This window comes from Rhipicephalus microplus, chromosome 10 (assembly GCF_043290135.1).
Source record: "Rhipicephalus microplus isolate Deutch F79 chromosome 10, USDA_Rmic, whole genome shotgun sequence".
NCBI lineage: Eukaryota > Metazoa > Arthropoda > Arachnida > Ixodida > Ixodidae > Rhipicephalus > Rhipicephalus microplus.
This window is the reverse complement of record NC_134709.1, coordinates 100,573,143-100,600,142: the sequence shown is the minus strand read 5'-3', so window position 1 is coordinate 100,600,142 and position 27,000 is coordinate 100,573,143. Positions and strand designations below refer to the sequence as shown.

Here is a 27,000-nt window from a genome sequence, read left to right as displayed (position 1 = left end):
ACGCATGCAGGCCCGGGAAAAGTTGGCAGAACGATCATCGAGCTGCTAGAAATTTCGAAGCGCCAAAAGCAACAGGGACTCTCACAGCGCACGCAGCGGAAATTCAAATTATGGCGCGCACATTGCTGTAAAACCCACAGCCTTGGCCGGTCAGCTGGCATCGTCTGCAACAAATATGTGGTCTGCTTCACGGTGTCCGTCTGCATGAACGCGTCTCGGCGTACACGTGACCAGTACAGCGGTCCGATGGCGGAGAACGTTTCCGAGGACTCGGCACCAATTGCGCTCAATTGATCCTTATGGAAGGCATTACGGCACGCATGCGGTGGCCGGCCGTTCGCTTACGAAAGAAACAACAATGGCGCAGAGTCTCAACGGCATCGTACCGATGCCTGTCACTGTCCTGTCGGCGGTTAAAAAAAGAAGGAGCGGAATCGTCGCTCAGTATCATGAACGACAGAAGTGGCGCCGGGTCGCTGCAACAAGGCTATTAAAACATGCTGCCAGCAGCACGGAATACTATTCGGAAAACGAGTCCTTCCACTGTGTTTTTGGAAAGCCGCAAGACACCCGAAATGTCAGGCCAGAAGAGAAAGAACAGGCAGCATACGCAATGACATTCCGTATTCTTTAGAACAGTATTGGTTCCATAGACTTAAATCTCAACTCAAGAAACAGGTAAAGAAACAAAATCGGTAAAATAAGGTAAATGTGTCGCGACAAAATAGCAGTGGACGCCGACATCAAGCAGTTAGGCCTTCCGGAGGTCGGTGGCACGTGACGAAGCGCACTACCTAATGAAAAAACAAAAAAATATAAAACAGCGAAGGTTAGAGAGCGAGAGTTGGGAAAGAGTTCTTGCGCTACCTTCAAAGGACGGGCTATTTGAATGAGAAAGAAGGAAAAATAAAGTAGATGCACCTCTACCCTGCCTTATACTTAACGTGCAACCAGAAAAATAAAAAGATGGCGCGCGGGAATCGGTTGTGAGAGGACGGGAATGACCTCAACCCTTCCCAGCAGCGCGCTGAACATTGAGCAGCCCACGATGCGAGCGCCAGTCGGCGAAAGCGGCGGCGGCGGCGTGCTGTTATTATTATTAGTTACGTCTGGCGGGCACGGATAATTTGTCGGTAGGCTGGTTGGGTGGGTTTGGAGGAGGCGACGCTGGTTTTGCTGGCCTCCTCTCAGCCACTCCTTTGAGACCGACGCAACGAACCAACCAGCGGCGGGCTTCGCACAAACGAGAGGAAAAAGGGGAGCGCAAACGCCGAGATGGGCAAGGAGGGCGCGACGGCAAGGTTAGACAATCCGCAGACGACGGAAGCGCAGCGTGACGTCAGTTCCGCAGAAGGGCGAACCCAACCAATCGCGCAAAAGTGCGCACACGCTCCAAGCCAGAGCATCGCTCCTTCCGCCATTTGCACGGGTGCCTGCAGCAATCTTCCTTTTTTTTCTTTCACGTTGCCACGTCGTCCGGCAATCGAATCCAAAAATAAGGGGGAGCAAGTAACAGCGACTCGCATTCATTTTTTTTTATACCCCCCTCCCCCAAATACGCTTTTTTTCGATGCAGTCTTGAAAGAAACTGACCCCTTCATCCACTCTTGCGTTAGGAAGAGCGATAGCAGCGCGTTCGACGCAAGCGCGGGCCAATCGACACGTACCCATACACACTTTTCGTCTCCTCCGAGGCGTAGCGACAACGCCTCACGGCGCTTAAAACGCGCAGGGTTCCAAGCGCGCAGGCATTCCTGCTCTAAAACGCCCACGAGCTGCTCCCTGGTGGTCGGTAACGCTGGCATTGACGCAATTTCAAGTCCACGCGGCAAGTCAACCGTCCATAGCGGCGCCTCTCTTTATCGCACTGATTTTCGATTAGGCAGCTACTCGTGCAAACAAAACATAGATCAACGCCGTAATATACTGCGCTGTCGAAGTTTTTACGAAGTAACAGCAAAAGACCACAAATAAAAGAACGAAGGGATATATTGACAGTCACAACTAATACGATTAGTGACACCAATTTTTAAAGCTATATGTTTCATCCACCATGCAAATATCGCAAATACAGCGACGGCTTAAGCGAAGTATGACGCGCAGAAAGCTGATATTGTATTTCATTAACGTCAATTTTTGTACAGCACACCTACTGACATGGTCAGCAGCATGACGACAGGCTATATAGAACATCAATACTAGTGATTCGAACAAGAATACGGCTAGCTGTGATGACGTCATGCAACAAAACGCAGTATATGACCCCTCGTGTGTTATCAACGTATAGTGACGGAGCGAAGCGGCCATAAAAACGCCACTTTACCTGGCGTCAAGATGATGATACCGCACCATGACGTAAGGAGCCGAAACGAGCTTTTTTATGTTGTAATTGGTCTTTCGGGGTTCATTCATTCTTACCCACACATTTACTAACTTCCTCTGCGGGCTTTCACTGGACGCAGTAAAATAGCAATCGCAAGCTTGCCTGCCAGTGCTCTTTTAATACAAAGAAGTTTCAAGCTAAAACAAGAACATGGACACTAATTAAAAAAAAGAAAAGATTGTCGAAGTTAGCACTAAGCCGTACAAGGTTTGAAACAGAAAAAAAGGACAATTGTGAAGGCTAATCTGATTGTTTCGATGTCGTTTCTAGACATTAGCTGCAGGTTGTTGTTTCTATAGGTCGTTCTATAGGCTTTAGGTAGGCGATGCTATAAAGTGTTTTTACGTTGATTCTCAAAAGTAGAACCACAAAAAGTCACAGCCACTACACGCATGTCCCAATTCCCAAGACTTCTAGAAACTCGCGCTGAAACCAGGCGATCGAACCTCTCGTACTTATACGGGGAGGTCACCATCAGCGTACGCCTTCCATCAATTCGGCGTCTTCGGCTCGCCACCGTTGCTTTGCAGAAATTTGTTGTTGGGCTGCTTCGTTCTTCATTTTTACAGAACTGAATAGTGGGATTTAGCCAAATTACGCTTCACGTATACCCGTTCAGGTGGTGTGAGCTTTCAGCGATCGCTTCACAAGAAACACACACACACACACACACATATATATATATATATATATATATATATATATATATATATATATATATATATATATATATATATATATATAATGCTTACGCGAAGTACTCCATACAGCCCGAGATACGCGACGTGGATAGTAGCTTCGCACGTAAGGTAAGCTTGAGTTTACGAAGATAATGATGAATCAACATTTATTGGGCCCAACATTGTTGGTAGTGCGCGCAGGCACCATACGGGGCGGTTCCCTATAGTTCCAGCAGCTCCCGTATGTATCCAGCAGCTCCCGGCCCCTGTCTGTCAGTGCACGCTGAGTCGGTAGGGCGGGGCTGGATAACAAGGTCTCCCGAAGTGGCTTTGAAAAGAGGAAAAAAGGAAGAGATAGGCGCTGTTCCGTTAGTGTTTCTCTCGATGAAGGTACCGCCACATATTAGCGCAGGGAAGGGGGGGAAACCCATCGCTCAAGGGGTTGGGGATTAGGGGGGTCTGAGGAAGGGATGGTGGTGGGTTCTTGAGTTCTGTGCACTCTGCCAAGATGTGCGGCAGGGTGCCATTTTCTATTTTACAAAACGGACAGAGCACGCCGTGTTGTTCCGCAGGGTACATGCGGTTCAGCAGTACGGGATGCGCAAACGATCCCGCCAGCGCTCGACGCAATATTGTCTGTTGTTTCCTGGTCAGGCAGGGGTGCGGTTGTGGTAGTCTGCACCTTCCTTCTCGGTACATCTGGGTCCCGAAAGCTGGTAACCGGGTGTGGTAGCTCTTCTGGCTCATGCTCGTCCCGGATTGACATTTCCCGAGTTCGATTCCCGGCAGCTACATTTTCGTGGAGGCGAAATGCAAGAAACGTTCGTATACCCCGGTTTAAGGTGCGCAATGAAAAAAAAACAAAGTCCCATTGGAGGTAGAACGTAATCCGCGGAGCCCTTCTCACGCGCCTCACATTGACGTCGTGGCTTCGGTATGTTAAACCCGCTTCGCGACATGGGCTCGATGAAACTTTTTGAAACTTGGTATGCTATGTATATATTACGACGTACTTCGTTTTTATCGCTTGGAAACTATACGTAGGGCCAAGCAGACGCCTTCGAAATTTCTTACGTCACCATGCGGGAATCTCAAGGTGGCGTCGGCAACCGCATTCTGTTTCCGCGCATTTTCTCCCCTACTATAAGCGGCGCGGTAAGAGTGGTGTTATCGGGATTGTGAAATTGTACTTTACCAATGCGCGAAAAAAAAAATCGTTTTTCTCTTTAGCATCCCTTCAAACCACGAAAAGGCGGAAATGCCTCGCCGCCGTGCGATCGCGAACGTGACAGGAGCGAAAGCCACCGATCGAGTCGCGAGGCTTTCGTGCGGGTGGGTTGGTTAGTCGGTTAGTTTGCGCATTAGCTTGCGTCGCAGTTCGCCAAGTGCGTAGGCGAGCCTCCTCAAGGCTGAATCGCCCGAGTAGGCGCGCCGTTTCCGCATCGGTGCACGCACCGTTTTTACCGACGCTGCTGTACTAGTTTAGGTTCATAGTTTCACCTGCGCACGGAATCGTCCTGCTTTGGAAACTCGATGAAAAAAAAAATCACGCGCCCTTGCTCTTTTGGCGAAACGAGCGCGAACGAGGCTTGACGAGTGCTTGTCTGACGTAATATAATGTTCTTTCTCTGCTTTCTTTTTTCCTTCCTTTCTTTCTTTCATAGCGGGAACTGAACCATCATCAACGTCCTATAACACTTCAACAACAACATGCATTTAGATCCATGCATACAAAAAAAAATGTGGCAACGTCAAATTGTAAATTCATTTGACAACATATCGAATTGCCCATCAGGAACAAGCCCACCATCTGCAGAGCGAAACTTCATCGAAAAAAGGCACAGAGACACGCGCATGCGTGCATGCATGTTTCGCAACAATTCTGACGTCGGCGTTGGCGAAGAAGGAGGAGGAGTAGAGGAAGAAGGAGAGGAAGGAGACAAATTACGTTCTCAATTGTGAAGTTCAAACCCAGGCTAGCGAATGGGATGACTAAAGGTCTTTTTCTTAGCAATCTGTACCGGCTGTATCTGTACATGTATGTATGTATGTATGTATGTATGTATGTATGTATGTATGTATGTATGTATGTATGTGTGTGTGTGTGTATGTATGTATGTATGTATGTATGTATGTATGTATGTATGTATGTATGTATGTATGTATGTATGTATGTATGTATGTATGTATGTACTATACACCAGTCGAACTGATGGCTTGTGTGTCCATGTTGCCATCTGTCAACTGTCTAGAAGAGGGTTCTTCTAGAACCCACCGAATCCGCGTTGTATATCTATGGGATGCGTCGTACTTTTCACACACACACACACACACACACACACACACACACACACACACACACACACACACACACACACACACACATATATATATATATATATATATATATATATATATATATATATATATATATATATATATATATATATATATATATATATATATATATGTGTGTGATTGTAAAACGAAGCGCTCGGCCAGAAGATGCGCTAAAATTTTGCCAACTTATTTGCGAGTGCTCGAAGAACCCACACAACACCCTTTGATTAAAAAGAAATCGGGTGCCCAGGCCTTTGAAAGTCGAAAAGCTGCAGCAACACGACACGTCATTTCACCGGAGCGGTACGGCGGCGAGTATACGGTGCTCAGCTGCTGACCCGAAGGTCACGGATTCGATGCCGGCAGTCACCTTTTGATGAAGGCGGTATCCGTGTATACTGCGTCATCTCATTGTACGTTAAACAACACCAGTTGCTCACCATTCGCGGAGCAGCCCTCCACTGCGGCGTCCCTCGTCATTAGAGCGCAGTTTTGGACCGTGAAACCCGCGCAACACTCGCTGCACCCCATAAACGAAGGCTGATCGTGACTTTACAAACGTGGGAGCGGCCCGCTGAGTCGAGCACCTCAGGGCTATAACTAATTAAGCTTCGCATCCATCCATCCATCGTGGGATTACTTCAGCAAGGATAAAAAAAAAGTGTCGCGAGATCACGGATGACATCATTGCATGACATCGTAGCTTGGTGAAGAGTAGGTAGATTCTGGAGTGCCAATGAAATAGAATGAGAACAACAACAAAAGAAAATGGGTTTTGCGTTCGATACGACTTAGGCGAATGCATGAACAAACATGTAGATTTTGTTTTTTATTTATTTCGTAGGGGGGGGGGGGGTCCAATACAGCTTTTCTATATATGCGTGCACGCGTTTGTACTACGTTTAGGCGGATGTATAAACAAAAAACGAAATGAGGGCATATCCACGAAGTGGAAGTGGATGATGAGCGAGCGAAGCAGTGGAATCGTTCGGTGTTAAATCACTCGTAACGTTGACCACACATGCATGTGAATGTGTGCCAAAGGGTGCACAGTTATGTACAATGTTTTTGTTTTTTGGTCAACACTGGCATGCTGTGTTGAGTAGGAAACTTCGCTCTGCCTTCATTTTTTACTACTCCGCGATATCGGATCTAACCTGGAGTTGGCAAAGACGAGGTCTGGGCACGTTCTTCTGGTGGTCGTCGGTTGTTTCCGGTCATACTGAATGCGTCGTAGAGCTGATCGTGACGTCACCTGCTGCACAAGCTAGTCGTATTCCTTGATCATCATCATCATCATCATCATCATGTGTCATTTTCATTACGTATAATGGGTACCATGCATGTGCTGTGCCGTGATGGCATAAAGAGAATGTGTGGTCTGGAACACGCACGTTGCTCATCGTCATCAGCATCATCGCCATCGGCGGCTACAGCGCACGACGCCCACAACGAGCAAGCCTCGACCCTAAGGAGATTCGCCCTTGAAACGCAAGAATTCAGGGGGAGAGAAGGGTTTCAAATAACCCCTCCCACTCTGGCGCTAGAGCAGTCAAAGCCACAATGTGTAATATCGTTGCTTGCTGCTGCGCACATATGCACGAACTTATTTCACCAAACGTATAAACACATAAACGGACGGAGCTGCATGTGTGAGCTGCATGTGTGACGAACGCCGAAATGCGCACATCGCGACGCGACATACATTCATTTCTGCCTCCTTCATATTACTTTTTTTTTCGCTTCAACCGAAGAGTTATCTGTTTTGCATCGGGAGCACGCCCCACGCAAAATAAACCAAAAAAAAAACGCGCATACGAGCTTCATACTTACCTTGACCAGCAGCAACCTTGAATAGGCCAATACCCCACGCCAACCATCGCGCCGAACATTTTTCGCTTCTCTCCACGATATCGTTTATCTTATTTATGTTTTTTTTTCGATCGAAATATATGCTCGAAGAGAAACCGTATTTCAGACCAGAATGGCAAAACAGGCACGGATAGCACGCGCATTTTCTTGTTGTTGTAGAGTGTACTTTTATTTTTTCGATACTTCGGTTCTGGTTCTACAGCAAAAGCATCATTACCTGAGCTTACGCAGAAAAGACAGTAAGGGCCGATGTCTCCCTGCTTAATTTACATAGCCCTTTTTTTTTAATTTGATTTCAGGCAGTCAAGAGTGAGCATGGAAAATGCGACGCTAGAACACGAAGCGAAAATGAAACATGACGCAAAAAGGTAACTATATATTACCTGCGAGAGTCTATCGTGCAAACACGAAATTCGAACTGAAGCAACTTCTTAATCGCATATCTGATCTTCAGTAAATTACTCTGCGGTATTAGAAACTTAGTGTAATCATGTAGATAAAGCTGCACCTAGTTTTCTGTGCACTAAAGCAAGTAAAATTATTGTTTCTTATTTTTCTGCGCGTTATAGTGATGTTATAAGCATTGTCGTGCGTTCTTTCACTTTTCTTGGTTTTCCTGCTTTTGTTTTTGTTTTTACCTGAACAAAAATGCAATGGTCTTCAATTATTGTATTGTTCCTATTGCATGTTCGAATGGTGAACTCATGTAAGGCTGTGAGGCATTATATGTATTAGCATCAGTTTTATTTCTTCGTGCACTGCTGTACACGCGCGTTCATGTATTTTATGCATATGCGAAAAAAGAAAAAAAAACGTCTCCATCTGTGCGGACTCGGACAAATTAATCCCTGCCCCGCCGCGGTGGTCTAGAGGCTAAGCTACTCGGCTGCTGACCCGCAGTTCGCGGGATCGAATCCCGGCTGCGGCGGCTGCATTTCCGGTGGAGGCGAAAATGTTGTAGGCGCGTGTGCTCAGATTTGGGTGCGCGTTAAGGAACACCGGGTGGTCGAAATTTCCGGAGCACTCCACTACGGCGTCTCTCATTACTATATGGTGGTTTTGGGACGTTAAACCCCACATATCTATCAATCAATCAATCAATCAAATTAATTCTTGTAGTATGTTATCTGTCGGTTCTGCCTTTCGAGGCGAAATGCGCTACACGCACCGGTGATATACAGTGCTCCGCAAGGTACGTCGTAAAGCACCTGGATGTGATACGCACCCTCGCACCTGTTGGAGGACATATATAATGGTCGATAATGAACATTTCTCTCTCTGTTATGTGTGTGTGTGTGTCGTACTTGAACAGAAAGAGAGAGAAATGTTCATTATCGACCATTCTATATGTCGTCCAACAGGTGCGAGGGTGCGTATCACATCCAGGTGCTTTACGACGTACCTTGCGGAGCACTGTATATCACCTGTGCGTGTAGCGCATTTCGCGCTGCATATCACAACGCACGGTTGCTTTTTCTACTTTCAGCCACTGTAGCTGTTTTCTTTTACATTTTTTTTTGTTTCACCGAAGGCCATCACCACCGTCATCGATTCGTCGGCGGACCCAAGAGGCACCTTCTGCATGCGCAATTTCTCAAACACCATCCGCATTTTTTTTTTTTTTTGTCATCAGGTTCCAGACAATTAGCAGCATCGCGTATTATCAGGAGTGGAACAGCCGAAATGGGATTCGGAGCACTTTTTAGAGCAGTAAAATGCGGTTTATTGGAGCACGAAAATCCCGATTTCGAGCAAGTTACGATAAAGAAAAACTTTCTTTTTTTAGCCCGACATTCATATTTTGGAGCAGTATAACGAACAAGGTTTACTTCTAAAAAAGATAACAAAATATGCACAAATCCTTCAATATCGGCCAACCAGCGCCCATGACGACTGCTTAAATAGTCTAAATAAAATCAGTTGTTGAATCAACGCCTCCTGCTTATATGTATATATATATATATATATATATATAAGATGCGTTGTCCGAACCCCACCACCATGTAAGCAATGATGAAGTCCACATTAACATTTGCAGTACCTGCCTAATAATTTGACAAGAATTGCAAATGCTAATACGGACCTGTCAATCTGGCGAACTGAAAATTCGGGCAGTTGGTAAGCAAGAGTGAGGCGGGGGAGGGGAGGGGGCGCGGCAAGAAACGAAAACTGGCTTATATATATATATATATATATATATATATATATATATATATATATATATATATATATATATATATATATATATATATATATATATTCAGTTTCTCAAGGCCACGTAAATGTCATACACAGTTCTGAATGATTACCAGTAATTTTTTTTTTCGACGTCGGCGGTCACGTTAACACACGGCGCGTGCATGCAACCATGACGAAAGAACAAAATGTGTTATGTCCTGCGACAGCTAATATGAATGACCCCTCTTAAATTGTAGTACGCTTTTGCGAAAGGTACCGGCGTGGTGTGGCGAATGTGGTGTAAATGGCATTCTGCGCGCGATAAAACACAACGTTTCAGAACCACCGTCTCATAGTTTTCTCTTTTTTTTTCTTTTTTTGGTGGTGAGGTTGGGGTTAGGACTGCACTTTTGCATTGGATAATCAATAGTACCCAAACTGCAGGACAAAAGCAATTGAGTGCTGAAAATGGACAACAGGCAGGTCGCAACACTAGACAAGGTTCGCAAACAAATCAAACAATAAGTTTACATCACACATTCGAAGAATTAAACGTCACTAGCAGAAATACACGACTAAACAAAATCGAGCAAGGAAATTGCAAAACTTAGATACGTGAGAACTAAAGAATCGCCGAAACGACCATTACTTTTTTTTTTTTTCCTCGATGTGCACTCAGCTCGCGACTAAAGTGCTCGTCAAATGTGGCTTCCCTGCAATAAGAGGCTTTTTTAGGTGAAGCCCACTTACTGATTTAATCTCATTGGATAAATAAACGCACGGGCCCTAAGCAAATACGGAGCGAGGAATGTTGACAGGCTAATATTCCATGAATGTGAACGATAAAAAAAAGCACATGATGCCTTACGAATCCCCCAAAGAAGACTCGAAGGCGAAATCTAATTCCATGTACATAGCTATCTTCAATACACATAGGCCGCCTGGGCTAAGAGAGGCGCTGGCTAACACTTCCAGGTGTTAAGCACACATAAATATTCTACATAAAAGTGGACGGGGGGGGGGGCGGAGGGGGGTTTCTCCGTTCTAGTTAAATGGGTTGGCTCCCACCAACGACGCGGGTAATTTTTCGTCCACTTTAGTTCCTCACAGGTTTAGTGAGAATCATTGGAGCACAGTTAAACCAGAAATAATATCCGTTATGATATACTTGGTTTGATGCGAAAGTTGGGCTATTTCTTTACGTTCATTGGTTCGATTATACTTTTATCATGTGTTCTTTGGAATCCTAATATGTGCAAGGTTATACAACCGTAATCGTATAATCACGTTCGTAAACGCGGGCCACCCTGGGTATGTGACGCGCGTGTCAAGTCTTCGTGCCCCACCTCGCCCAGCAGACGGATGCAGAGCACGCTTTCATTTACGAGGTGACCACGACGCGAAAACAGTTCGGTTTTGCCAGCTCCATAACGTGTTAATCATCGCTTACACAATATATTAGAGTAATATTGAGCGACGAGGAGATCGATTCGGTGCACGTCAGGTGCTTCACGAGCCGGCGAGTCGAATTCAAAAGGCGATGCTTACGGATCGGAATAGTAGCTGCAACCATCTCTGAACTGATCACTAGTGCATTCAGACGGGCTGGCACCGCTTGACTGCGCGTCGGATTGGATTGGATAAACTTTTATTGATTGGATAAACTTTTATTTGCGCGCCGGATGGCATCGGCAAATAGAAGAAGCACGCGTGCTACGTTTATACCTGAGCCAGCCATGGTGTCAAGTACCCATGGTTTCGGGACGCCATTGTTTTTATCCACACGGAGCAGATCCCTGTTTCGGTTTCGACCACAGTTTCGACTCCTAGTTTATTGATTATTTAGAATTATTGGCGTGTCTCTCGGCAAAATGAACCACGCTAGCTGTTACACGGCTGTTGACACCATTTGAAAACGACATTAGGGAGTTTACGAATAGGGGCCCCAAAAGTTTGGGGCCCCAAAGTATTTTGTGAACGCTAGCATTAGGTCAAGCAGGGGGTAAGATTTCTCGAACAGGGTCTGCGGCGCTCTGGAGACTCGCCAAATTCTCGGTCACTCGAGATTTAGAAGAGAGCCACCACTTCAGTCGGTGTATCTTCACGTTTGTTTGACGCAAGGCTTTTGGGGCAGGCTTTGGGAATCCCGTTAAGTTAGAGAATTAGCGTCCCCAACGCCAAACCCAAATGCGGTTTGGCTTTCGCGCGTGCGCAGTGGCCTCGCCGCTATTTCTTCGGGGCCCCAAACTTTCGGGGTCCCTACTCGAAAACTGCCTGTTATCTCAATATAGTGAAAATGCCCCGGAGTTCCCTTTTAACTGCACGTCGGTTTCGTTTAGTTGTGTATAACAATAAAGAAAACGTGCCTCACAGACAATTCCCGGGTTTTATTCTTTGATTTCTTTGTAGGTAAAGGCTGCGCTGCAAAGTTAAGGACGATGACAAACTGAACCAACACACACACAGCAGGTCTAACAACTGAATTTATCGATTTTAAAGACACTAGTCTTTCTTAGGGACCTTCAACGGAAAAATTTTTGTCTGTCTGTCCATCTGTCTGTCCACCCTTAACGATATCTCAAAGTTCAAACGGCACCTAACGATAACCCAAACCGCCAACGCCATCCGCAGCGCCCACCAATATTGCTCAAGGTTCAGCGTTCATACTTGAGCGATTGTCAATTAAAAATCAATTATGGCGCATATTTGAGGCACTATAACAACACGTCAATAGTCTGCATGTCTGCATTTTTACTAGAAAAGGCATACATAAGTAATTCTAAGGACGCTTATCACTCTGCGCTGACGATGCAACGCTTGCATGGAAAGGCGAGTGTTTCCAGCGCTTTGCTGAAACAGCACGGTAGTGGCGCCTACCCGTCGCCTTGCGTTCTACACCTTATCGCCTCCGAGACGGGCGCGCACGCCGCGCGCGCTTCATTTTCTAATATTACTGCCAGATGGCGCTCATGCCTCACGTGTGACGTGACTTGATGCGCTCGTTCGCCTCCGCTGCACGTTCGAGGCACTCTGACGCCGATTAAAATACAATTCACCGATTTTCTTGCGCATAACATCAAATAAACGGCATTTGCAGTATATCATGCAGATACGGAGCCATTTTTTTCTGGTTCTTTAACAGACGCAGCAAGCTTTGTGCGCTTGGAGAGATTTTGCAGTGCATCCAGGATCGACCCACCCATGACCAAGCGATGACGTCATTTAATGACGTCATCATGTGATGTTATGTTATTTGAAATCACAGTGACGTAACAGATTTTGGCGATCTGTGACGTCCTCGCGACAATAACACGGGCAATGTTCAAATTCTAGACAGCATCGTAGACAGTTTACGCTGACTGCTTGGAAGACAGCTTCGAACCCATGCTGTCCGAGAAATGGAGCGCGTCTGGGTGGCGTCTACGCGACGAGACGCCATCGGCGTCGAGAAAAGATGGCTAAACCAAAGAAACGTATTTGTTACTATTTTAGCTCATATCGTTTTCACATATAAAAAAAATTAATGTTGCTCGGAAACGTATGCAAGTGTGCAGACGACGATTCCAGTGAGATCCGATCTATTCGAGCAATTCGCTGAGCCGCCATCTTGTTGCGAAAACCTACCGGGAACTTTGAGAAGCCCAACTCGTTCACAAATACACGCATCTTGCACAGACCCGTTCTGGTCGTCGTTTCTTGGATCGCATCAAACACGGTTACCGTATTGTGGAAAGGGCAAGAGTGCCAGAACCGTGGATACGCGGTTCTGGCACTCTTGCCAGAACCGTGGATACGCGCCCTCCGGGTCCAACCCCGCGCTACATGCCCAGAGAAAGCCAGAGCGGTCGCCGCCAGGCGCGCGCGGAAGCGTTGCAGTTCAACAGCAGTACGTGTGCTACGCGGATGCTGCCGGCCCGCACCACGAGGGGGGGGGGGCAGTTATACACAACACAAACACCGTAAACGGGCTCATTTTCAAAGCCTACAGCGCAACACACGCGGAGGAGACTGTCATCGCTCCGGCTCTTATACCTCTTCTATACCTCTTATACCTTTCTGTTATACATCAATGATATCGTCACTGTAGTTACACCCACCACTCATGTCCGGCTGTTTGCGGATGACTGTATTTTATTCCGTGAAATCTCCAGCATGCAAGATCAAATAGAACTTAACACAAACCTGGACAATATACACAGTTGGTGCAGGAATTGGGGCATGGTTGTCAACGCAGAGAAAACTGTTTCCCTCCACATAACGCGCAAAAAATCTCCATTCCAATTTCAGTACACACTGGGATCATGCGCGGTGAACCAAGTCAACAGCTTCAAATACTTAGGCGTAACGTTCACTAGTAATCTTTCCTGGAACTTGCACATAGAAAACATTTGCTCATCCGCTTTTCGAAAACTGTGTTTCTTGAGACACAAACTTCGTAATTCGCCTCCAAGTGTTAAACTTCTTTGCTACCATTCATACGTTAGACCAAAACTTGAGTATGCTGCTGTAGTATGGGACCCGTATACCAAAAATAACATCGATAAATTGGAAAAGATTCAAAGGAAAGCTGTCAGGTTCATTTTTTCAAAATTTCGTCGCACGGATTCTCCCCCTGAATTAATGATTGCCAATAACATTCCCAAGCTTCAGTTAAGAAGACAAAAATTTCGTCTCGATTTCCTCTGCTCACTTACTAAACATGAATTGGCTATCGACCCCTCCCTGTATATATCCGCCCTGACCACAAAACACACGCGGCACCATAACCCTAAATCGCTAACACCATACCAAGCGCATACCGATACTTACAAATTTTCATTTTTCCCGCGTACCGTGGCTGAATGGAATTCCATTGCTGAGCCATACTTATTAGATACTGTATAGCCCCATTTTTTGTTAGTGTTGTTAATTGTGTGTTGGATTGACAATGCAATGTCCGCCGTTTCATTTTTTGTCCCTTTTGCTATTTTTGTATGATTTGCTATTCAAGTGCTCGTCCTGCCAGGACCACAACTGTGGTCTGCAGTATGTATTAAATAAATAAAAATAAAATAAACATATCATCGCCGACTTGCGAGGGGCCTGTCGGAACTATGAGTTAGGGTGGGCTCTCCGACTTGCTCATCGCATACTGGAAACTAGCCACCTGTACGGTGATCCAACTCCGCGTAATCTAGTTTGGGCACCCGGTCACCAAGGACTCCAGGGAAACGAACAAGCTGATCAGGCCACCCGCGCACTCTCTTCCCGGGCTACTTATCTCCCTGTCTTTGGAAGCCTACTCCCAACCAGACAATGCGGCCTATTCATTCAAAGATATTATACCAATCACTACAAGGAGGAGCACCACCGCTATCCGTACACCCTTGTAAAGAACTGCATTGCGCTGGCGAGCGCCTTCTGTGCCAGGGCCGCCGGTGCTAAAACATTTCGGTTCATCCTTTCATGGCACGTGCCCGTTTCGTGGAGAGGTGACTGACACCTTCAACATAGTCTGGGCGCGCCAGTCAAATCCATCCATCCCCTCCCCCAACCCCACGAGAGTGGACTGGGAGGCGGCCCTGTTCCGCTCTCAGGACCTGAAGACGGAAAAGTCCCTGGTTCAACGGGCACGGGCGGCGTCGCTTGCCAATGGAGCTCGGGAATAGGTAGGGTTTCCACGTAGTGCTGTGAGGGGAGGAGGCCAATAAGACCCCAACCCAATCACATCTCTAATAAATGTTTTGACCACCTCCTGCCTCAAGGTTCCTACAAGACTTCGCCTCAGGCACGCACAGCGTGTGCACAGAAAGACTGGGTGCCTCGCTTTCGCCCCCAATGTCAGCAGCCGGGCTCCAGCTGGCCCCGCTCTCTTGCTATCTTTTAATTTCCCCGTCATACACACAGTCCTCAAAACCAAGAGCGCGCGTGGCGACGTATAATGCGCAGTCGCGTCGCGCATACCCGGTTACATTCCGTCTCCTGTTTCACGTGCAGCGCAGCTCTTCCGGCTTCTCCCTCTTTTCCTTCATCATCCTCCACAGTGCAGCGAGCCGCGAAGTACTGCCGCACCGTTGTTACAAGAGGAGCGCAGGCCCCGGCCAGACACGAAAAACAGGCACACGGCAGAATGAAAACGGCAAAAAAAAAACGGCAGTCAGCGAGCCAGCCTCCGGAGGAAGCAGGGTCAAGAGGAACGTATCAATGGGGAAAGATAGGGAACGAGCTGGGGAGAGAGTTAGGCAAGGCTGGGAGAAAAAGAAGAGGCCAGCACCGTGCACGGCGGCGGGCCACGTTCTAGGGAAGCTGCGAAAAAAAAATACTTCGCGAAAGAGGTAGCGGAGCATCCCAAATGAAATATGTTTTAACTCTTAACGAAGGGACGGAACTTAGTAGCCCCATTTGACGCGGAAACGGGAGCCCGAGTGCGGAACACACGCAAGGGGAAAGGAAAACGGGGAGAGACCGCGGATAGATGGGGGGAAAAAGAGGATTACCGCGAATAGGGAGAAGGCAGGTGCCCACTCCTCCCTGGCGCGGTGTTGCACTGCGTCGTTCCTACCACCATCATCATCGAGAACGCAGTCTCGGCTGCCACCGATGGATCGATTCCGGCCGGCTCTTTCGCAATGTCGTCCAGACAGTCGACCCGGCCGCCGGCGGCATGTCTGGCTGTCTCCCCCCCCCCCCCCCCCCCCGAGCTATGTACAGTCAGTGGGCCGTAACAGGACAGGGCCATAACGCGGAAAGGTGTACGCGCTGGCGGACCACGGTCGCCACATATATGCACGATGTACGGATACGTGTGCAATGCAGCGAACACGGTAGAATCGGTCGTTGCGGGCACAGATGAGACTGCTGCAGACTCGTGCTGTACGGCGTCAAGCGAAACACCAACTGCGGCACCACCACGTCAGCAACGGTAAACGCAGCGCGTTCTCCAGTCATCACCACTGACAGGCGCGAACATCCGGTTCGGCAGCACTGCGCGTATGCGCGCGCCTGTCCACGGTTGTGACTGGACGGCAAGCACTAAGCCGTTCCTATATATAATGATTAACGCTGTTTGCGCTTCATTTGAGAATAATAAAAAAATTGAGTCCTTTCTCTACCGAGAATATGGGGCAAACGTAGCTTGGCGTGTCCGTGTTTGTTACTTTTTCTTTCAATCCTCGCCGTTTTTCCTTCCTTCCTTCCTTCCTTCCTTCCTTCCTTCCTTCCTTCCTTCCCTCCCTCCTTCCTTCCTTCCTTCCTTCCTTCCTTCCTTCCTTCCTTCCTTCCTTCCTTCCTTCCTTCCTTCACCGACGGGCTCAGCTGTGCAACACTTTCTGCTGGCAGCACGCACGGCCGTGCGTTCTTACCCAGGCAACGACCAAACGCGGCTACGCCAAACGCGAATTCCTTGCGTTAATAACGTGAGGTTGGCGTTTCAGAAACGACCGATCGCCGACAAGCCCACGGTCGAGAGAAACCATCCATTATCGGGTACACGGCGCACACAATTACGCACGTGGCCCAGGCGCACATTCAAGGGCAGCGATCTCTGTATGGTCACCATCACCTGGTTTTCCACGTACAACAACGCCGCCATCGGAATCTAATTCTTAACAGGCTTCGCAAAAAAAAAATACCGTTTTCTTTCTAACAAAAAAAAATGCGACAGCGAGAAACCTCAAGCTTACTTCCTACATCAATTATCACCCACCCACCTCGGTGGTCTAGTAGCTATGGGACTCGACCGCTAATCCAGAGGTTCCGTGATCGAATCTCGGCAGCGGTGACCTCATTCCGACGGAGAAAATCAGGCGGACATAATTTTCAAAGTCCTCCAATTACGGCTTAACGTGTTTTGAAATGTCAAACGACAAATTTCTTCGCCGCATGGCGGTGAATAAGTTGTTACAGTGCTCGAATGCTGACCCAAAGCTGTAGCAGAAACACTCAACAGGTGATACTTCATGGGATTACGACCGCAGTGGCCGCATTTCCGTGAAGGCGAAATAGTAGAAGACCGTGTACTGTGCCATGTCAGTGCAGTGTCGCGAAGGCAATGTCTCGCTGAAAGCCTTTTCTTTTTCAGCTACAGCTGGAGTACGTTGCTTGCCAAATGCTCTTGTTAGAGGCGCTATTTAACGACTTCTCTCCAGGAGGGCACCTCGAGAAAGAATGAGAGTCTGAACAGAAAAAGCTGCATCCTGTCAGTCACTGTGCGCGCTGCGCCCCAAACCAGGCACTGCACCATCCTTCCAACCGGGCTGCAGAAATCAGGCGCCTTTCTCCTCTTCTAACCAACACCACCACCACCACCACCCCAAACAAGCGAGCCACCGCTTGCGTCCTCCGGGGCAACTGGGGAGCGACATACGAGCACTTGTTTCCGCGTCAAGGCTGTTTTAGAGAATGTGCCCGTTTCAAAAAGCTGCTACAGTTTTGTTGCGAGGCAAGCTTCACGCGACCATGAAAACTCGTGTTGGAATTGGTTATCTTCGGCTTGCCTAATTGGTCCGCGCACCCGTGCACACTGGAAAACCCTATTTAAGCAGCGACTCGGGCCCTTTCTGGGGTGAGCAGACTCGGGGTCAACAGCGCATCTCGCCACTGGAGACCAGCCATGCAAGCCGAGGGGTATGCCATCATTATACATGATTTGTATTTGTGACTTAGTACATTGTGTAAATTTAGGTTGTATTAGATAAATAAACCCCCAATGAGTGCTCCCCTAAATCATCGCGTAGACTTGTCATCGCTTGCCTGTGCGGAATTGCTCCCACACTTCTTCGTCCGGATACCGGTCATCAGATGTGTCTTGCTTAAAGAACCCCGAAGTTTCGCTACAGCAGGTTAAAGGGGCCCTAAAATACTTTTAAGTATCCATGGAATGAGTTCACTGGAAAAACTGATTTCCTGCCTCACCAATTTAAAGCCGCAAAACTTTTAAAACGAATCCGTCCAGTGCAAGCGAAATTACTGAGATTTGTCGCACTCAGCAATTGCCTTCTCTCTTCTCTCGTCCCAACGAAAGCACTGAAAGCAAAACAGGGGGGGGGGGGGGGTGGCAGGGGTAAAGAAAATACGTCACACACGCCTCGTGACCTTGAGCAATTTTTTTTCTTCAAATACGCGACTTTTTTCACTGCAATCGCTCGCGCACGCGTGGACAAGTCACGGCCTCCCACGGCGACCTCTGTAACGACCGAGTGCGCCGTGTTCAAATTAACCAATGGCTGATAGATGGCCTTCCACGAGTGTTTTTTTAGCGTATTCCGTCATTTGTCGAGGGAAGAGAAAGCAACTTTTAGCTTATTTTGATAATTTATTGTGAATTCGAGGCACGCTATGTGTTACATAGCGTGCTGCGCTATGTAACATTTGGCTCGCGTGTTGTCGGGAGCCTCTACTACCGATCGGCAGTGTTTTCTGACCATATTCAAAAAGTGTTGCAGGGTCCCTTTAAAGAACACCAGACGCTGAATATAAGGTAGCCCTCCACTACGGGCTACCTTAAAATGCCGCGGGTATTTATATTATTATTATTATTATTATTATTATTATTATTATTATTATTTCTTTGAAAAACGTTACGTAACCGCATAGCTCACACCTCACCAACGGCCACCTCCGATAAGCACACTTTGCGAAACAAAGTCGATATTTTACCGTATCTTCGAGTACGTTCCGCCTAACCGAACGGCGCTTACGAAACTAATGCTCTCCCCGAAGCAAATGGCCCACGCGTTGCGTCATCCTGCAGATGCGGGCGAGGCTAATACAGAGGGCGAGACCACGAAGCGCGACGCCGAGCAACGGACGGTCTCAGCGCCTCGAAATCGGCAGGCACGCTTTGATCGAAGAGAAAAAGAGAGATGAAAGACGATGAAGCGACGCGGAAAAGGCACGCAGAGGCATTAATCGATCCCCCCCCCCCCCATCCCATATGCCGAGATGACGCAACATCACCTATGTACCCTCGTCCAGTTTCGTGCAAATTTTAGTAGAGACGAGCAATGCGGTAGACGCGTTACCGTAAAATATAATGCATTAGCACCCTACTTTGTCTGAACGAGCGCACGTTTAGGTATTCCTTTTTTTTTTATCCTCGTACTGAAACGTAATGAAATTGCGTCATTCTAATCATATTCACGTAATCGTAATACACGGCCTAAGCTTGTAATAATACTGTTCTGTCTTATTTGCGCCAGACTGCATATAGCATTTGTTGGCCTCCATGCTTAGGCCACGCGTCTGCATCGAGCAATAAATAAAGTTAAAAAAAGGAGGCCTACACCGTCCGTTATAAAATTTGCGTAAGACGATTCGAAAGTGAAAGCAATATGTTCGTTTTCTTCTCAATCGATTGTATTGATCGCGCCTAGGCTCGTGCGAATATTCGAACGAATATCAGAGCATTCGAATTCGCTTCGACCCGAATTTAAAATTTCCTATATTTCGAAGTATTCGGGGTGAACGAATTTCAAAACTGCGTGCAAGTTCTATCAGGAGTTTCGGTTTCGTTTGGCAAGCCACAGTGCCATTGACATCAGGCCTACATCTCGACTACATCTGGAGCTAAGACAAGCTAAGCCACATTCAGAGCGTTGTCGTAGCCATCTTACACGCGCACGTTCGTCAAGGCTCTCGTTTCATTGTTTGTTTACCGTGTGGCCCGCGTGCAGTGAGCAGCTGTTGATCGCACTCCACGCTTGAACTTCAGTTAGCATCAGTTACTTCGGTCAAGTGACATGGCCAATGCGTCCACGGGTGCCAACCCGATATGGAACTTTTTTGTAAAGGTCCCGTCTGGCCAAGAAGCTCAGTGTCTGAAATGCCACTCCATTCCGAAGACGCCAACGAGGACTACGACGACTCTGGCGACGCATTTAAGGAGGCACCCGGATGTCTTCGTGACATACGAAAAGGAACGTTGTGCGCGGAAAAGCGTGAAGTCTACTGCTAAGCCTCACGTGCAGCAGCAGCCCTCAGTTGCTGACCGGTTCAAGCCGATGCTGAAACATACGGCGCCAAAAGCACAGCAAATGACATAGGCCATTGCCGGATTCATAGTGCGCGGGATGCATTCCTACAGTGTTGTTGAGGAGCCGGGCTTTGTGGCCGTTATGAACGCTGCTATGCCCGTGTACGTTGTGCCGTCGCGGGCAACGTTTTTCCGAGCAATAATCCCGGAGCTCTATGCTTCGAAGAAGCAAAACTTGATGAACAGCCTTCAGGCGCTGATTGACGGTGGAGTCGAGGCCATTTCAATAACAACGGACAGTTGGACATCGCGTGCTAATGAAAACTACCTGTCGGTAACATGCCACATCATGGACAGCTCATTTCAACTTCATGTGCACGCACTGGCAAGTACAGAAATGGCAGACGCTCACACAGCCGAAAACTTGGTGCTGTTTCTAAAAAGTGTGACGGAGGAGTGGGCACTTCCCGATTCAGGTACTGTACCAGTGTACGTAGTTACAGATAATGGAAGAAATTTCACAGCAGCAATTACGCAGTCGCCTTGGATAGGCATAAAATGTTTCGGGCACACGCTGCAGAAGTGCGTGAGTGATTTCAAGCGGGCTGTACCTGGATTTTCCCAACTGTGCACGAAGGCCAGGGCTATCGTTGGCCGCTATAAGAAAAGCTCAAAGGCTCGGGCGCGCCTTGTGGAAGTACAAAGGGAAATGCAGCTGAATTGATTGATTTGTGGGGTTTAACGTCCCAAAACCACCATTTGATTATGAGAGACGCCGTAGTGGAGGGCTCCGGAAATTTCGACCACCTGGGGTTCTTTAACGTGCACCCAAATCTGAGCACACGGGCCTACAACATTTCCGCCACCAACGGAAATGCAGCCGCCGCAGCCGGGATTCGATCCCGCGACCGGCGGGTCAGCAGCCGAGTACTTTAGCCACTAGACCACCGCGGCGGGGCAAATGCAGCTGAATGCTCTGGAAGTGGTGCAAGATGTTCCGACACGTTGGGATAGCGAGCATCAGATGATGACTAGGCTGCTCAAGCTTCGCAAACCGATCACCGTGGAGCTTTCGGAGTGCGATGCGGTTGATAGCCTCACTGCAGCTGAATGGAAGCTGATGACTGCCGCTGTGAAGGTATTCGATCCACTCGCTCATGCCACAACAGAACTATCTGGGGACAAATATCCCACGTTGTCCCAAGTAATTCCATTGCTGGACTGCACTGGCATTGTTCATCGGCAATTGCTTCAAGTCTGACACGCAGCATCAAGGCAAGGTTTCCTGGTGTAAAGACATCTGAGGATACATCCCTAGCGATGTTGCTAGACCCAAGGTTTAGGAGGCCTGCTATACGGAAAGGGCAGAGAAGAAGTGGGCCTGCGCTATTCTTACCAAAGCAGCAGAGGGAACACTGCAAGTTTTAGGCTGCGAAGCATCAACTGAGAGTGATACAGGTTCAGATAGCTCCCAAGATGCCTCTGTGTGGGGGGCTTTTCCTAGTATTGCATCAGATGGTTCTAAGATAACTGGTCCTTCCATCAAATATGATGTTCAGAACTACCTGAGAGCTCCCCTCCTCCCTCGCTGTGAGGACCCACTCGATTGGTGGAAGAGCAAAGGCAGCCATTTTCACCCGTCCCTTGTAAGGGTACACTGTAAACCAAATTACACCCATATAGGTGTTTTATAGTGTCTATAACTCACACCCCACGAAATGGGTGTATCAAGCAGGACTACACCTATATCGTGGGGCGGATTTCCGAATTTACACCCTATGGCACAAACATTTTCTTGGGTGTAAAAGCAAATGTACACCCAAGTGGCCTTAAGGGAGTGAGGGTGTAAAAGCGAATGTACCCAAGTAATCTTAAGGGCGTAAGGGTGTAATATTGCTATGACACCCTAACACCCTTAAAAAACAAAAGTAGTGTAGGGGTGTAATTGCTCAAACAGCTAAAAGGGTGTGGGGGTGTTCATGCTGAATAATGCCCCAACACCCATGCGAAAAATACCTTAATTCGAAAGTTGCCCCTTTCCAGTAAGCCCCTGTGGAAGCACGTGAAAGCTTACCCTTTAGCTAGACCTTTCATGTGCAGATGTCCTATTGTAGTGGCTCCTGCCACAGTGTGGTAATCCTGGCCTTAGCACAGCTTTTATGGTGCATATATGAAGCACGGCATATAACACGCAATCCTAACTTAATGCAAAGGCATCACTCAAAATGAGCTGCCACACATAACACAACGTTCACAAAGTCATGCCATAGTGCAAAGCGAAATCAAGCTTTATTTTATTAGGCACAGAGCACATACAGGATTCAGAGAGAAATTGTACCTTAGTCAAAAGCCTTTTTCAATTGTGCAAAGCAGAATTCCATTTGCTACAAAAGAAGACCGGAAATCAGACGTCAATGGTACGGCATGGAGCTCTAACGACCAATGCTTGCATTTCAAAGTACAACAAAAGAGACTTTATTTGCACTTAAAAATGAAGAACTAATTTTAACATGCTTCAATGCAGCGCAAAAGCACAGTGCAGTGAAGCATACAAACAGCAGAAAGAGTAGTGCAATGCAGCATGCCTTGTTTCACCAATATACTGAAATAATATATCAATGCACACTACAATTACCACAATGATACGCCACAGTTTGCATGTGTTGTGGCATGCCTTATGCATATTATGCAAGGCTAGTGGTATTCTAATGAATGTAATGACAAAACAGTCTTAAAATGGCATTTTCATTTCACAATAACCCTTGTGTGTTCAGACATTCAGAATACTAGGGAAACAATAATACAGGAGTGAAAACAATAGGCAAAATTACAATAGCTTAACAGTGTCACTAGATACTAACCACGCAGAATAATTGATTTAAAGATGTAAAATATCAAGCGCATCACATAATATGTCCCCCTGAAACAATGCAACATCAAAGAACATAAAATGGGCACACAAAAGCAGGGTGAAAGAGTAACCACTTAGAGCTAGCAGAGGTGGAGCAGCCAAGCTATCATCTGGAGCAATATTTTGGAGCATCATATCTTGCTTTTCTAGGGAGAAAATCTAAATTTGGAGCAGGTTTCAGCACAAACAAACACAGCACTTTTGAGCTTGAAATTTCAAATTTACAGCATTGATATGTGCAGTTTAACGTCCCCGAACCACAATATGGTTATGAGAAACGTCGTAGTGGAGGGCTCCGGAAATTTTAAACACCTGGGGTTCTTTAACGTGCACCCAAATCTGAGCACACGGGCCTACAGCGTTTCTGCCTCCATCGGAAGTGCAGACACCGCAGCCATGATTCGATCCCACGACCTGGGGGTCAGCAGCCGAGTACCATAGCCCCTAGACCACCGCGGTGGGGCTTCAAATTTACAGTAGTACAACAAATTAGACTGAATCACACACACAAAAAAGTTTATGTAGAAATAATTTCACATACGCTAATTCATTCAAAATACACGAGAGTGCAGCTATTTCAACAAAAGCACTCTTGAACTGTCCCACAGTGCGAACAATGATATCCTTCCTATATACGAATGCTCCTCGACACGAATCTTATCCTTCACTTGTACTAGCTGAGCACAGCGCCACCGCTTGTCTAAAAATGACGCTGCGTTTCTTGAGAATCGCAGCAGATTATCCCTGATATTGAGTGACTTGCTCTGCCTAGAGACTGCGCTGGAATAAATTTTCTCAAGTCAAGGTGAGGCATTTAGTGAAGGGACGTTCTAAAATACGGGTGTAAAACTCACAGTAGCATTCGGTGAGCTTGGCCAACTGTTTGACAGGCGACCCAGAAATTCCAGATATTCGTAAAGGCACAGAGCCTTTACGAAGGGGGTGGAGAAAAGAAAAAAAGTGGCATACGATTTTCTTTATCGTCGCTTAAGGCTGCAAAAACCTCATAAATCACTCTGAAAGACGGCCAGCACTTATACTAGTACTCGTTATTGAATGGCATCTGCATGGCAGAGTAATATAGGGACAAAAATATTTTGTGTCCTGTAAATCAAAAAGCACTTTTCCGCAGAGCGAAAGCGTATTCTGGCAAAAGCGACTTAAAAAGCGTTATGGACGTCATAGGAAGGGGGGGGGGGGGGAGAACTTTCTTTTAAACCGTTCTACTCTTTTCTTTTGCTGTGAGGTTAGAATATAGTCAATTAAAAGTTATAATTACGGTTGGCACATCTGTATTAGATTGGATGATGATGACCTCGCCTCGATGGTTTAGTCGCCAAAGTACTCAGCTGCATTTTTCATGCAGGCGGAAATGCTGTAGGCCCATTTCCTTAGATTTGGGTGCACAAGAACCCCAGGTGGCCGAAATTTCTGGAGCCCTCCCCTAAAGCGTCTCATAATCAAATGATGGCTTTAGGACATTAAACTGCACACATCAATCAATTGGATGGTGATGCGCAAACTTAAGTTGAATAATGGATTTTATGTTTCTTGATAAAATTAACAATACTGAGAAATGATTGAGGCTGGTTGGGCATTTCATAATGGTTTTGTGCAAAATTAGGAAATTGTATCCAATTGACACAATTGGCACGGCTGCTGTTCTCTTGAACATGCAAATATGAATACGAAAATATCATGTAATATTTTGCTACAGACATTAAACATGTGCTGTGAATAGACATGAATGCCTCAATTGAGTAGTCAATTTCACGTCAAAACCACGACCGCACAAAGAAAACACATCAACAGGACGGGTGCTCACTAGCAGCTGTTTGTACCTTATATTCATAATATACTATATATTCATACGTACAACCTTAAAAAGGTGGCGAGACGGCATGAAGTACTGATCGTGTTCGTGCCCCTAACAAAGTAGCAAAATTGCGCCGGTGCATCACTGGAAATCATGCTGAGCAGCTGAAAGGCTGTAAAAAGAAGCATGCGTGGCCATTCACGAAGTCTGCCACTGAAGTGGTTTACAAAATACCCCTATCGTGCAGAAAGACACATGTTAGCCAGACGACGAGGCGCTGCGTCAATGATCGAGCGAGGGAACACGCCCTTACGGCAAAGAATAACGACGGTGCCTGTTCAAGAGCACATGTCACTTCATGTGGATTCACATCGAGAGCCATCACCAAGAGCCGGCATGAAGTACTGATCGTGTTCGTGCCCCTAACAAACTAGCAAAATTGCGCCGGTGCATCGCTGAAAATCATGCTGAGCAGCTGAAAGGCTGTAAAAAGAAGCATGCGTGGCCATTCACGAAGTCTGCCACTGAAGTGGTTTACAAAATACCCCTATCGTGCAGAAAGACACATGTTAGCCAGACGACGAGGCGCTGCGTCAATGATCGAGCGAGGGAACACGCCCTTACGGCAAAGAATAACGACGGTGCCTGTTCAAGAGCACATGTCACTTCATGTGGATTCACATCGAGAGCCATCACCAAGAGCCGGCATGAAGTACTGATCGTGTTCGTGCCCCTAACAAACTAGCAAAATTGCGCCGGTGCATCGCTGAAAATCATGCTGAGCAGCTGAAAGGCTGTAAAAAGAAGCATGCGTGGCCATTCACGAAGTCTGCCACTGAAGTGGTTTACAAAATACCCCTATCGTGCAGAAAGACACATGTTAGCCAGACGACGAGGCGCTGCGTCAATGATCGAGCGAGGGAACACGCCCTTACGGCAAAGAATAACGACGGTGCCTGTTCAAGAGCACATGTCACTTCATGTGGATTCACATCGAGAGCCATCACCAAGAGCCGGCATGAAGTACTGATCGTGTTCGTGCCCCTAACAAACTAGCAAAATTGCGCCGGTGCATCGCTGAAAATCATGCTGAGCAGCTGAAAGGCTGTAAAAAGAAGCATGCGTGGCCATTCACGAAGTCTGCCACTGAAGTGGTTTACAAAATACCCCTATCGTGCAGAAAGACACATGTTAGCCAGACGACGAGGCGCTGCGTCAATGATCGAGCGAGGGAACACGCCCTTACGGCAAAGAATAACGACGGTGCCTGTTCAAGAGCACATGTCACTTCATGTGGATTCACATCGAGAGCCATCACCAAGAGCCGGCTTGAAGTACTGATCGTGTTCGTGCCCCTAACAAACTAGCAAAATTGCGCCGGTGCATCGCTGAAAATCATGCTGAGCAGCTGAAAGGCTGTAAAAAGAAGCATGCGTGGCCATTCACGAAGTCTGCCACTGAAGTGGTTTACAAAATACCCCTATCGTGCAGAAAGACACATGTTAGCCAGACGACGAGGCGCTGCGTCAATGATCGAGCGAGGGAACACGCCCTTACGGCAAAGAATAACGACGGTGCCCGTTCAAGGGCACATGTCACTTCATGTGGATTCACACCAAGAGCCATTTTGATGGGCTTTCACAAAAGAAAAGGGGTATCAATTGCGTTAGCAAAACTTCACTCATCATGTATGAGCTGGAAGCACGGTATCTAGCGATCATGTGTCCTATAGCGTGATTAGGTAAGGGACGGCCCGAGTAGGTTGCACAAGCGTTGACAAAACGTGGGTTTATATCAGCCTATTTCCTCAAGAAATCAACAATTGCAAATGAGTGCCCATTGCGTTTATGTGTTTTCTTTGTTTGTGTG

At 47.1% G+C, this 27,000-nt stretch overlaps 1 protein-coding gene across 1 annotated transcript in view; it reads right to left on the bottom strand.

The window, feature by feature from the left end:
* LOC119180669 (transcriptional regulator protein Pur-beta) overlaps positions 1-27,000 on the bottom strand; it is a 188,610-nt gene that overhangs the window by 86,426 nt on the left and 75,184 nt on the right. The gene's annotated exons all lie outside the window — the stretch shown is intronic.